The 13333-nt window shown below is 35.9% G+C and overlaps 1 protein-coding gene across 1 annotated transcript in view; it reads left to right on the top strand.

Moving 5' to 3' along the window:
- Positions 1–8200: 8200 nt before the first annotated feature.
- LOC126469919 (uncharacterized) overlaps positions 8201–13333 on the top strand; it is a 93907-nt gene continuing 88774 nt past the window's right edge. Inside the window, exon 1 of the mRNA XM_050097311.1 lies at positions 8201–8404. The gene's annotated coding sequence lies outside the window, so the exon portion shown is untranslated. The remainder of the gene's footprint in view (positions 8405–13333) is intronic.

Below are 13333 nucleotides of genomic sequence, written 5' to 3'. Positions count from 1 at the left end.
CATACAGATAAACAGTGTTTCCAACAAGCTAAGCTCAGTGATACCTACAATGAAACAAATGGGTCAGTATGAACATCAAGGCCTCTGGGCCACTGTCTACCATTGATTTTTCGAACTACACATGCAAATGGAATCACAGTATGAGGAAACACAGCCATCACAGAAATGAAAATAATGTTCATACTACATCAGAAAGTCATTCGAATTATATTGAAAAAGAAGCAAAAAGAATATTGTAGAAACTGTTTCAAAGATCTCAGTATTTTGACATTTCCATTAGTGTATACTCATGTATAATAGACCATTGTGACTATATTACGAAAACCCACAAAACTAGAGACCAGTGAAACTGTTCATCCACAAAACACAATGAACAGAAAATAATTGCCATGCATTTCACACAGACCTCGAATTTTCGAAAAAAAAGACCTAAATACTCTGGTAGAAAGTTACTACAAGCATTGGAAGAGACTTACAAAACCTCTAACTGGGAAGATGTTCCCTACAACCCTAAAAAAGTTTTTAATAGAAAAAGGACTCTATAGTGCGGCTCAGTTCATGAGCAGAGAATCAGCAAAAGTTCAGTCGGTGAGTGATAAATTGTGCACACCACTTGATGAAAAACTAGAACCAGAAATTAGTGTTGAAAAGTAAACTAGAATTTAGACTACTTACGTACCATATAAGATTAACAAAAATGCTTTTTTTAAAATCTGGTGTATGTACTTAAATCGTTTAACATTATGTATGTACTGTGCAAGCTGTTAAATCTATTTACTGTATATTGGTCGGTTGGTAGATTTGGGAGAAGGGACCAAACAGCCAGGTCATCGGTCCCATCGGATTAGGGAAATATGGGGAAAGAAATCGACTGTGCCCTTTCCAAAGAACCATCTTGGCATTTGCCTGAAGCGATTTAGGGAAATCACGGAAAACTTAAATCAGGATGGCCAGACGTGGGTTTGAACTGTAGTCCTCCCAAATGCGAGTCCAGTGTAGTGTTCTAACCACTGCACTAAAGAGAGTGAGATTTTTTTAAGCGTAATGACATGTGCTGTGGTACAATTACATACCTGTACAAACTGTAATGTATGGGAGCAATAAAAATCACAGTCACCATTTGAAAGTCATTGTGCAATGTTTTCACGTCACGTTCGTTAGGTGTGAATTGACCTTTAACTTCCTACCTCAATTATTATCAGCGCATTCAATATTCATTGCAAACCGAAAGTTGAAGGAAAGCGCTACTTCTGCTGTAGCTGATCGGGAAATAACATGGAATCGTATCCTGTTATAACTCATCGGAAAATAAAAGGGAGTCATAAAACGTGTACTCATAGTGATGCTGTAGTTAACCTCTTCCACGAATCCTCGTACAACCGGACGACATCGAAGCATAATGATATGCCGAATCTTGAAGTGGTGATCTTTGGTGTTAGGACTCACCACCTTTGGGTGGAACGAAATTACAGGCGTCTAAAGCTAGCGAAATGAGGGATGCTCAACTACCGGACTTACCGATAGATGGCTCTAGCGCGTGGCGGCCAAAGATTATATCATTGAATGTCCGCCATATCTGAATTTGGCGAAAAACGAAGTGTCGAAACACGGTTGAAAATGTTTTTCGTTCTGCACCCTGATAAGTCTTTTATATTGGATGTTCTAGATATCTACACTTCAACATAATTAAGTGTTTCTAATCTAGTGAGAAAAAACAGTGACAGTTCTGCTATGAAATTCCTAAATTCAAGTGTGTTTTGGAAGTTTGACATGCCGACCTATAAATTGTTTACTATTAATTTTATGAGTGCTTTACTTATTTGCCCGTTTTAAAATACTATTTAAGATTCAATGGAGCTCAACAAATTACCTTGGTTGCCAAAGCTTTTAACTACAGATATAATTCGGAAAATCAAGTGTGGAAAACAGTGAAGACGTGTCTTGTAAAAAAGTTGACATCGTTTGCTTAGGGGTATCTTTACTGACAACAGAAATTACAACTGAACTATTAAAGTATTACTTAGTTATAAACGGAAAAACTTATTTTTCTTTATCTGAAGTGATGCATTACCGATCTGCATATATGCTGACACCGTAATTGCAACATTCACTTACGAATTTGGCTCTCTCTTTGATTAGAAATTTAAATGCCATAATTTTATTAACGCCTGTACATGACACAGTGTATTTGAACTGAGTGATAAGGTAGAAGCACCAGTTTTTGACAGTGCTTCAGCCTTCGATACGAGACAAGAAATACATTTAAATGAGACAAACACAAAGGCCAACGTTAAGGCTCCTCTTAAATGCATAACTCGTATCATTTGGGAGTTAAGTGTAGTAATAATATTATATTGGACTGATCCATGATGATGTAGGAAGTGAAGGAACTTGTTGAAAATAACATCGATCACAGCTGTTAATTTTAAGGTTGGGGTGTCTTAAAACTGTAATTTTCCAGTCTGACACCCAAATAATGGCTGGTACCATGGTTTTACTTTAAAATTGAATTCAAAACATGTCAGTGAGCAAAATTAATTAGACTATGAATTACAACCATGGAATTTTATTTCTGTGCATCTTGGTTCCAGTCTTTGACATGGTGTCAATCACTGGAATGACTGGTTGTCATGATATGGCCCAAGCAAAAAACAAACCTGAAAGCGAAAGCTGTAGAAGCTGGCCAGACAGGCACCCCAATGGCTGCTACAATCTGTATTAGACAAGGGTGACATATTGCAAATTTAGTGTAAAAAGTTCCATATTGTCTGAATTTGTTCTATACTGACAGGACATTCTAGTCCAGTCGATTTTCTTATCTGCAAAAGTACACTAGACAATACCAGTGGTACAAAGGTAGTGCCAAATTACAAACTATCCATTAATAACAGAAGTATTGCTGGACAATGTACAGTAAATAACATGTAATAACCTGAGACATTCAGAATTGGTTTGAAGAAATAGAACAGCATTTGGAAAGAGAGTAACATTTTGAAAATGACACAAGTAGAGTTTTCAGTTCTTATGAAAGCTCGCTTACTTTTTCTTTTTTTTCTTCCTCTCTCTTCTCCATTCTCAAGGGAAAAATGTGATAAAATAAAAGTGCAAGAAAGTTGTGTACAATGTTGGAAATGATGAAAAAGAAAATCTCACTAGGCTTTTAACAGCATATGCTGCTGTAAAGCTTGCTCCTCCTAAGAACATGATTTTCTCCCATATATATATCTCTCTCTCTCTCTCTCTCTCTCTCTCTCTCTCTCTCTCTCTCTCTCTCTCTCTCTCTCTCTCCCTCCCTCCCTCCCTCCCTCCCTCCCTCCCTCCTCCATGTGAAGAGTATTCCTGTAATTAGCTAATAGCATACCAAGAACATGAGGGTGTCACAGTGAAGATTTGTTTTCTGATACAGACGTCTGATACAACTATTCCACAGCAAAACTTACTGTCAACAGGTGTGGTAGCAGTGCATTCCCATAGGATAACAGAATATTATGTCCTCCAGGAATCACATTGGGTACACCACTTACAGCATAAACTGTACAGCAACTACAATGTTTTGTGAGCAAGTAATACCAGTCAGTATCTTTAATTTTAACATAAGTCCTGACTCCCTTAATTACCTGCTTATACATGTGCTTGTACTACAGGTTATTGGTAAAGCAAATACTTATTGAATAGGTCTTCACACTTTTAATACTTAGCAGAAATTCTGAAAAAAGTAAATTCTTTTATTACTGTATCACCTCTATGGTGAATTAAGAGGTACTGACTGGTTTCGTTGAACATTTAATAGAAGCCTTTCTTTTACCTGCTATTGATAAAGAGCCATTCCAAGTTCGGTACATTACAATCTCTCGCATTTTGCATGAGGTTTGTTATTCTGTACAGTAATATTTCTTCTTCTAAATGGTAAATATTGCATTCAGACATTGTCGGTATTAAAGGTAATTCATGAAATAAATTATATTTAAACCAGAAAATTAAAGGTTCCACATGATACATGAAAAGTACCTTGTTACACACATGTATGTACAGATTCCAAAATGTCTGTGAATTTGAGTTACAAACTTTTTTAAATAGAAATATGAAGATCACAATACTTTGGGTCTGCAATAAGTCAAACATAAAATACTTTAGTTCCCTATGGGAAACTTTGTTCTTTACGTGACTCGTGCAACTGCTTTCACTCTTAATGGAAAACTAAATGGTTTATGTTAAAGTTAACTTGCAAAAAGTGTAACCATTGTTACATAATTTCTGTGAAGTAAGATTCCTTAATGTTAATTCCTTCCTTTGTCATTGTAACTTGATAATTTCAGTTCCATATGGGACATATGACCTAAAAAAAAAAAAAAAAAAAAAAAAAAAAAAAAAAAAAAATATATGAAATGCTTTTATTACTATGACCAAACAAAATATTTTTAACATGTAGTACACAGTTCAAATCAGCAAAAAGTGTAACTGTATAATTAAGGTAAATGTTGATGAAAATTAGGCATGTAACATGAATACTGAAATTTCCTAATCCGCAAGTCTCGCTTCCCACGCCCGGGTTCGGTTCCCGTCGGGGTCAGGGATTTTCTCTGCCTCGTGATGAATGGGTGTTGTGTGATGTCCTTAGGTTAGTTAGGTTTAAGTAGTTCTAAGTTCTAGGGGACTAATGACCATAGATGTTAAGTCCCATAGTGCTCAGAGCCATTTGAACCATTTTTTGAAATTTCCTAGATTTCCAAGTGTAACTGTAATCACTGTATTCACTACTTTGTAATGCTAGAAAGATAATTCTATGTGATTATTTGCATTCTCTTCCCCTCCCGCCTCCCTCAACACAGGAAAATATAATAGAAAGACCTCCTAGCAAAATAAAGACAAAATTAAGAAAATTAGGTTTTGCCTGAATCAGGCCCCCTTATTCTAGAATGGTTCTAAAGTAATAAGAATGCTTACGATCAATTGGAACATTGTGTTCATTCTAAGAAGTATTAAAACAAGAATTAAGAGAGTAACAATTTTATTGCTCTTATGTTGCAGAGTATCCACAAACATTACTATTTGAAACATAGGGCCACTGCATACTCCATTAGATCACACCCATTCTGTGATTAAACTGCTTTCTTAAAGTGAAAAATTCAAGTTAACATAGTTATTGATGGAAATATTTTCTCACACTGAAAGCTATCTGTCAAATAAGTCTCAGAACTTTTTTTTTCATTAATTTCACACAAGTCACCTGTTTTTAATGCAAGTGCATATTTTGTAACACCTAACATCTTAAAATAAGCTTATATAATAAATAATTATAATTTTGTTACAATATCTACACAGGATGTAAAGAGTTAATTTTACTTCAATGTGATTCATCATTTGAAGTTCATTATACTACAACAAATCTATGGACAAAATAGTTTTAAAAAATCTGTCAAAATGTCACACCCATCTGCATGAAATGATGTCCCAATACATAATCTTTTCCAATTTGAGCACTATACATGATTAAACAATATGAGTTTATTTAACTTCTGCCTTATACGTGATTTGTTGTTTAAAATTTTCTCAGCGGGCTTTTTTTCCATATGTTTTTAAGCATGTGCAGGAGTACAGGGATGCAATCTTACAAACAAGTTTAGTCTGATGTAAATCCTCAATCCCAATTTCATAATGGTAATCATGACCAAGAGCAGGAGATGGGTAATCTACGAATTTAATTTTAACACAATGCAAAATCTTGGCCTGTATATATTTCTGTCGCATATCCCCAGCAATCACAAATATCTGAAACAGTTTCTGAGTATTCTACAACAGAGTACACGCAGTCACTTGTTTTAAACAGTTTTCCCCAGTTAAGAAAATTTACAAATGCATTTTTATTGGCCATATTGGAAAAAGCATAGAGACAAATACATTCTAATGCAGATTTAACACTTCTTGCATGGAGCAGCAATGGAACACCAATGATTTTTAAGCTTTTGATATAATTTTCACAGTGTCTGAAAATACCAAGCCAATAAGATTTGTTGTCAAGTCTCAGGGGGCTCTTATACCCTTTACCTAATGGATTTCTAGAGTTCAGAATATCAAAAATCCTATCAATATAATACAAAAATTCTACTGTTGCTTCACTTCCTTTAAAATTTGGATCACAAACCCTCCTCAAAAACTCTATACTATCTGCCATGCTAGAACTCAAAGTCTGCGCAGCTAATGAAACATTCATTTTTCTATTTACACTACTTATATGTTGTCCTGATAGTTTGTTCGCAAATGTCATACCTTCTTCTTGTTGTACCTTGTTCAATTGCTCAATGAAATGCCATCTGACAATGCCAGTTGGAGACTCAATAGCAGATACTTCTGCTAGAGCATTTCTGGCAAACTTAGTCATATGGCACATGTCCAAGTTACACTAAACATTGTATTTTTCCACAGGATGAGGAAAGTAGCTTTTAAAATCACCCTGGTAAAAATTTAAAGTACAGCCAAATGAACGTAAAGTGCTTATATTTACCTTACAGCCATCACATGTAACACACCAAACCCTAATGCCAGAACTATGCAGCCTCTCTAAAGCAGATTTTATCAGTGTGGCCTGATTATTTGCCTGTACACCGTTGATAAAGAAATATGCAATCAGGCATTTAAATTTGCCTTTAATAGAGACAAGCATGAAAACCAGAGCCTCAGATGGCTCTATTACTTCTTTTACTGAGGCACTTCCCCACCAAAGTCTAAAAAACTTGTGCTCTGCTTAGTTCCTTGGTCCCAAACTACTTGCTTCCTAATTGTCACACTGTCTACAATTAGACATGAATCGCTGAACTGGTCCCTTACAATGTACTTGAAAACATCTTTTAAGAAGCCAGGTTCACAGTCTACTCTTGCCACCCATTTTGGAATCAATGGGGCAGAGGCATTAATTTTTTCAGGTATTCATATGCTGCTGGTGAATAAAAGTACACAGTCATCGCAAACATTTTCACATTTGTTGTGTATCTATTACCCTTTGATGAGAGAGACTTGTTCACTAAATTGCACTCTAATTCCACTTGTGTTCCTTTCTGATGATTGAGGAAGTTATGTAACTTCTCAGGAAGATGCCCCTTCTCCTTCAATGAACTTATGTCATCCACGGAAAACACTTTCTTCTTCGAATTTTTTCACGGACACACTTCAGTTTACGTTTTAATTCGTGCACAATGTCTGAGAAAAAAAAAAAAAAAATGCAAGTTTCGGTCGCCTTGTCTTCCATTTATACTTTCGACTGTATACTACAATCAATTACTGAAGAACCAACTGCACTCTAAATAAGGAAATAATTTCGTTATATACGATTGAAATAACTCAAGGTTTGATGAAAAAATATTATAAGAAAACGTTGGGGGTGTGAAAACATCCTTATACTAACGTTTTCGAAACAATTCGCAGCTTCTGCATGGGATAAGTGGGACATGCTTTCCACGGAAGAATTCTCATTGACAACATTCTCCACGCAATCAGTAGCGTCTGCAATGGGCAAATCGAGCACGGATTCCATGACAGAACGCTAAAAACAAAAATATGGACCTGTATTACAACATCGCTTAGACCTATGTAGCGTACGAAATAAATTCACAAAAGTAAAAAGTGCACACACAGCAAGGAAAGTAATTAGCTACCTCAAATGGAGAATCATCGTTGTCACTCAAAATCCTAACAACATGTCGTCGTGGCTGTTTATTTGGTGCATCAAATGTGTCTGAAAGTCAAAAACTATGGCACTGCTCCGGGTTTGAAACGTTTCTCCCACGTTCCAGGGCGTACTACGTAATCATCTTGTCGGAAATGGTTTCCGCAAAGAAAACTGCAAGACGTAGGATTAAAATCTTTCCGCTTCACGGACGTAATCCATGTCTTTAGTAGCTCTGGGTGCTTTAGAGGAAACCTGTTCAAAAACATCGAATTAGGAAACGCACTAAGTCTGTATTTTTATCGTATTGTGTCGGTAGTCGTATTACCTGTGAAATGGTAAGTCACTCTCCTTACTCCATCGCTTCGTACAATTGAAAGCGGAACAAGAAATCACCATTTCGATAGTCCGTAATTCCTTATACACCGTACAGACCGAGAGAAACTTCTTGCCAAATTCGAATATGGCGGGCAATACAGACGACAGTAATCAGCTGGTAGAGCCATCTATCGGTAGGTCCGGTAGTTGAGCATCCCTCATTTTGCTAGCTTTAGACGCCTGTAACGAAATTGGTCAAAGATTGTGAAGTACAATGTTAGGGCGTGTTGTTATTGAATGTGTGGGTTGAACAGTTCGGGAAATGGGTCACACCCTGCTTTGACGTTAATGTGTCTGGGAGACGCTGTGCATACATTGTTGCTGTTAGTCGGAGTTTGTGTTGCAACTGACAAGGAATTATTCATTGTAAGTAATTTGGTTGTTTCCCAGCACCATGGAAAATGTACTTTGACGATAGATTGTTTCGGGGTTCAAATATAGTAGTGTATTGATACATGTATCTTCCTGTCATGTATAGTTGTGTCATTTGTATTGAATGTATGACGGACGTAAGGCTGGTTCCGGTTTGAACTGTGTGTAGATGACATCACATCTTCTCTAATCGTAGGATTGTCTCATTTGACCCTAGTGACATTTACATCTGACACTGGTGAATGAAATTGGAAACTGAAAGTTCGTTGTATGGCTTTAGATTATTAATCTGTTGAGGTTAATGTATATTATTTATACCGTGTCATTTTGTTATATTTCACGTAAATCGTAAAGGGAGAATTCATAATGTGAGGTTCTGGTGTTTACACAGAATTGTTTGTGTTGAATGACACATGAGAAGAGTGTAATTTAATTAATATAGACATGTAATCTCCGTCAGTGTTTTAGTTATTTTCATTTGGTAGCGTACGTTTGAAAGCGAGAGATACACTTGGTGCGGGCTCCTGTGACGCAGGTAGTTCAGGTACTGAGTTGCAGTAACCTGAAGGAAACTACAAACGATGAACTATACTGTTTATCAGTTTATCATGTGGTCGCTACTCACAATACTGCTGTTTCACTGACGTCAATCGGGTATGTAAGCGGCGTTTATCAATTGTGTATGGAAGTGAGCATAATCTCTATACTGATTAAGTGTTGATTCGCCAAATTTTAGAATCGTTAAATAATAACGCCGTTTGGTATTTTATGCGACCTGTCTAAGGCATTTGAATGAGTCACAGTATTCTGCAGGAACTGAAGTTTTATGGAATTAATGGTATAGCCAACCAATGGATAATCTCATATCTTACAGATAGAATGCTGTTTTTAGTAGTTCAACCAATGTAATTAGGTGGCATTCTGAATGGGGAGAAATAAAGTATGGGGCTCCCAAGGCTTACTCATAATCGACTATTGTTGCTCATATATGTAAACAATCTTCTAATAGACAACAAGCACAATTAGTTCTTTTTGTAGATGACATTAGTATAGTAATCAATCCAAGCATACATACAGAAATACAAAAATAGTAAACAATGTTCTCAAAAGTATCATTGAGTTGTTTTCTGTAAATGGTCTCACCCTCAGCTTTAAAAAGATGCAACACATTCAGTGATAAGCGTAACATGTGCTGAGGAAATAATAAACATGGTGGAAGCTACGGAATTCTTTGGTGTCCATTTGATAATTTAAACTGGAAAAAGCACATTTTGGAACTCCTAAAACTACTTCATTCAGCCACATTTTTTTGTAGAATCATTGCAAATCTTGGGGAGAGACAAATCAGTAAATTTACATATTTTCATCCAATAATGTCATATGGAATAATATTCTCGGGTATCTCATCTTTAAGAAAGAAAGTGTTCATTGTGCAAAAACATGCCGTAAGAATATGTTGTTCTTGCCCATGATCATATTGTAGACACCTGTTTGAGTTGGGCATTCTAACTAATGCTTCACAGTATATTTATTCCCTCATGAAGTTTGTTGTAAATAATCCACTATAGTTCTAAAGGAACAATGATGTGCGTAACTATAATACCAGAAGGAAAAATGACATTCATTACTCGACATTAAGATTGTCTTTGACACAAAAAGGGGTGCACAATGCTGCAACAAAAAGTTTTGATCACTTACCCAGTGATATCAAAGTAAAATCTGAAAACAAATTGAAAAAGTTTTTCCTTGACAAGTCCTTGTAAGATTTAAAATGAAATATAATCTGTGGAACATAAAACTGTGTGTTTCTTCGTGCTGTGCTGGATTCCATGGCAGGGCCCTTATTTTGTATGTGTTGTTACACAGCTATTATAGTGTAGCAATAATTGTAACAGGTCTGTGAGCTGGATTTGTTAGTTATTGTACACATGGGGTGACGTAGACTGTTTAAGCATGATGGTAGTCCAAATCCCCATTGAGTCAACCAAGTTTAAAATTTCTTTGATTTTCCAAAATTATTAAGGCAAAAGATGGAGTAGTTCCACTAAAAAGGAAAGTAGACTTCCTTCATACTTGCGGTTGAGTGTCACTTTCTCTAAAGACCTTGTAATTACGTTACATTACATTAATGCTTGGGCTGTTGATCACGAATAAGATATTTCGTAATTATGTGGAATGTGTCAGCCTAAGATAAGTTTTCTTTAGCCAATAATTTTTTTGCTCCTTCATATCTAAAATTTCATTTGAGTAGGAGGGGTTGTCATTCAGATCTGCCTTTTTTCTAGTATTGTAGCTATGCACTTCGCTATTATTTTTGTGCTGGGATGATTTATTAACAAATTTCATGAAAGTGTGTGTATTGCAAAGAAACTGTGAATAACCAGAGTTCCTTAAATAAATGTGTACTAGGTGACCTTGGGTAGGCTCCAGCTATCATTCTGATTACACGCTTTTGTGTGAAGTATACTTTTCTCTTAATGATGAATTACCCCAAAATATGATGCCATTTGAAATCTGTGAATGAAAGTAGGCCTATTTACTGATATGTTTATCACCAAAATTTGTAATAACCCAGAAAACATAAGTAGCTGTACTCGAACGTTTCAGCAGTTCATCAATGAGCACAGTCAAAAATTTGGAATATTCTGTCTTAGCAGCAGACTTACGTTAAGTCTATATTTATCCATGGTATTATGTCATTTACGGTACAGAACTATGTATACTGTGCTGTCTCAAAATTTAGTGAGGGGCCACTTGCAGAGCTGCAATTTTCAGAAAGACATTACCAATTTCCTCAGCTAATTCTTGATTAGATTATTCAGTTTTCGTTCCATGGACCCAAAAAATGAGATGATTCTCATGAATGTGGAACATGTTTGTTGGGTATAATCAGCAAAAAGAACTAGCTTTGCATCTTCACGAATATAGTGGCAAGTCATTAATATATATTAAGAACAATAAGGGACTAAAGAATTCTTGATATCTCTCCAGTTAGTGGACTCTATTGATTATTTCTGTAGTGATTGTAATAAAAATAAAAAAGGAGAAAAAAAATATTGCAATGGAGTACTTGTTCTGGTTTCAGTATGCTTAGAAATGTTAATGTCAACACAACAACTTATCATTTTTATCACATTACAGTCTGGCTGGAATGGAAACTGCAAACAAATTTTACACAGTTGTTACAGATTGCTTTTATTTTGTCTACATTTCATGCATGCAAGGAATGCCCTTGTCTCTTGTAGTGAGTTGGTGATTCATAGGTGCACTCTCTCCTTCAGGCTCATGAGGGCAAGGTCACTTTTTACGCCCTCCTATTGAGTAAGGTGCACAAGCAGTCATCACAACAGCAACAGGAATTGCCATCTGTTCTGATTTGAAGTCTTTGTGGGTGATGTAACACCCCTTTAATCATTAGTTATACCAGCAATGTATGTGCAACAGTAAGACAGGCCAACCCCTGGTGATGAATTTCACGCTATATGTGCCCACAAGTTGATCCGTGATGTCAATGCCCCCTTGTGTTTATTCTAATGCTCCATTACAGAATGCCTTTTTGTATCACCAACTACAGTTGCTGAGTGAAGGGAGGAGACAAGTATAACTGCTTATGATTTCTTTGGTCCGTATGATAATACTAGTGATAAGGAATTGGAAAATAAAAACACAGCTGAGATCTAACATAGTGGATTTGACTGCTAGCAGTCCTATCACTAATAGTACGCTACTGAAAAAATTGTCGGCTACAGTATTGCATCATTGTTGAACCATCTTGTAGTTGGATCTTTTATGACTCTGTAACCCAGGTAGTCTTCCTGGCTGGGTTGTTTTCTCAAGTAAATCTGCCCATTCAGTGGAAAAACAGTTCCATCTCTTACTAATTTCTTTGGTATAGATATCTCCATTGCTCTCCATACTATTCCTTTGAATTTAAGCCACATATGGTCTATGTTCAGTCAGATGGGAAGGTGTGGAGGCTTAAGAAGATACCAAGTGAATTTTTAACTGCTTTTTTAAAATAGATATATTGTGTAAATTGGTTCTATTTCGTACTGGGTGCATGGTACAGTAAACAGTTATCAGTCTTTTGAAATACAAGTGTCAGTTGCAAAATCATTAATTACAGAAAGTAATGCTTTTCAACCTTTTGGGGCATCATCAGTGTGATGTAGGGGTAAAAAAGATGAATAGTGAGGCATAAACAGATAAAAATGGGGAAACTGGAGTTAATATAAAAACATAAGAGGCAAAAGTTCCAGGCTGTGCATCCTTCTCTACAATTAATCATAACTAGGAACTTGCGTAAAAATTATTTGGAAAACCAACATTTGTCTATTAATGCTCATATATGTCGCTAGGATAAAATTTTATAAGGAACCGTCATCTTATTGTCATGAGATAAATGACAGCACTACGGGACCTGGACCTGTGAGTACAGTGCCAAGTATAATTAGTCTGCTGGCCAGGAAGAATGTGACAAACCAAGATAAATTTAAGAAATCTTACTTCAGGAGATCATACGATTGAGAACAGGATATGTCGGTCCTCCAAGCCGGCCACACAGAGCTGTAGAGGCAAGATTATACACCTGTAGTAGCAGACATTAAAAGGCAGACGGCATTTGCTAACCATTGTGCTTACAAAAAGCAATTACATAACTAAATTACATGTGTGGAAGGCAGATTATGTAGAACAATGAATTATTAAACCTGAATTTAGTGCAAGAATATTAATAGAATAGGTGAAAATTTGGTACAGATAAAAGGTATCTGACTTGTAAAATTTTTAAAACCTATCAAGCAGTAAAACTTAAAATGACACTGAAACATTAATCAGACAAATAAAATCAGTTAAAAGGTAAGGAATTAAAAAATGTAGCATCATATTCACAATAAAAGCTATTGGTGGGTACCATAATATAAT

Source organism: Schistocerca serialis, chromosome 3 (genome assembly GCF_023864345.2).
Source record: "Schistocerca serialis cubense isolate TAMUIC-IGC-003099 chromosome 3, iqSchSeri2.2, whole genome shotgun sequence".
Lineage (NCBI taxonomy): Eukaryota > Metazoa > Arthropoda > Insecta > Orthoptera > Acrididae > Schistocerca > Schistocerca serialis.
Note: the sequence above shows the minus strand (reverse complement) of the source record. Positions and strands in the feature narration are given on the sequence as shown.